The sequence below is a fragment of the Rattus rattus genome, chromosome 5 (genome assembly GCF_011064425.1).
Source record: "Rattus rattus isolate New Zealand chromosome 5, Rrattus_CSIRO_v1, whole genome shotgun sequence".
NCBI classification, from domain to species: Eukaryota; Metazoa; Chordata; class Mammalia; order Rodentia; family Muridae; genus Rattus; species Rattus rattus.
In genome coordinates this window covers 57,880,432-57,881,463 of record NC_046158.1, presented here as the reverse complement: position 1 = coordinate 57,881,463, position 1,032 = coordinate 57,880,432, and the positions used below count along the sequence as shown (strand labels likewise).

The 1,032-nt window shown below is 47.4% G+C and overlaps 1 pseudogene; it reads right to left on the bottom strand.

Annotated features, from left to right (window-relative positions):
• Positions 1–655: 655 nt before the first annotated feature.
• On the bottom strand, positions 656–776 carry LOC116902603 (annotated as a pseudogene).
• Positions 777–1,032: the final 256 nt, after the last annotated feature.

Here is a 1,032-nt window from a genome sequence, read left to right as displayed (position 1 = left end):
TTCTGCAAAGCCCTAATACATCAACAAGTCCCCAGATGGCAGCCCAGACCAAAGATGTCTGCCTGGCCTTTGGTGGTAACAGACCCCTGCTGCTGCAAGGTCATGGACCCAGACATGGCCTCATGTCCACAGGCCAAGCACAGGCCAGGACCATACCATGGTCCCAGGTGATATCACTGGCTGCTTGCATAGGCTGTAGCCTAGAGTAGGGTAGTTCTGCCTCTCTTCATTGTACATACATCCTTCGGTTTCTCTTTCTCTTCCATCTCTCCACCACCTATTTGCTCCTTTTGGTGGGGTCCAAGGTCTCTGAATATCTGGGATCCTCTCAAGAGTGGTCTCCAATGCCCTGCTAGTGGATTATGACACCCGGGCTGGGGTCATCTTGGGCATGGTCTGCAACCCCTGCCCCACCTCCAGCCTATAGGACTGGTGTGCATCTCAGGCTAGCTCCCTGTCTGGGCCTCATGACGCCGGTCTACTACTTGTTCCTCGCCTGCCTGAGTGGTCCCTTGTCAGGGTCATCTGTCTTGGCCTTACTCCTGCCCAGGATAGCAGTCTCAGGCAGGTTCCGGCATGCTCCCCATCCAGGAAAGCCAGTACGGGCATGCATGGAACAGGACTGGTGGTTATCTCAGTCTCACTTTTTTCATGTGATGTTAGCCTACTAATCATTCAGATGTTGACAGGTCAGATGAGCAGACATAGCCTCTCTCTGCCACCTACTGACCCACATGTGGTACAGCAGCCACACCTGCACTGCCTCTAGCAACAGGGTTTTTCTAACTTCTTAAATTGGGCACTTGTTTACTTATCCCTCTATTGTTTTATTATATGTAGTTAATTTATAAGATAAGAATATTCTATTATATGTAGTTAAGGTGTAAATTCCACTTTAAGGATAATTAACTTTTACCCCACAGTTTTAACACATTTATTACATGTTAGCTATGTATAATAGTGAATTTCATCATGACATTTTCATACATGTGTGGTATAATGTACTGATTAGACTCATTCATTACCCCCCAT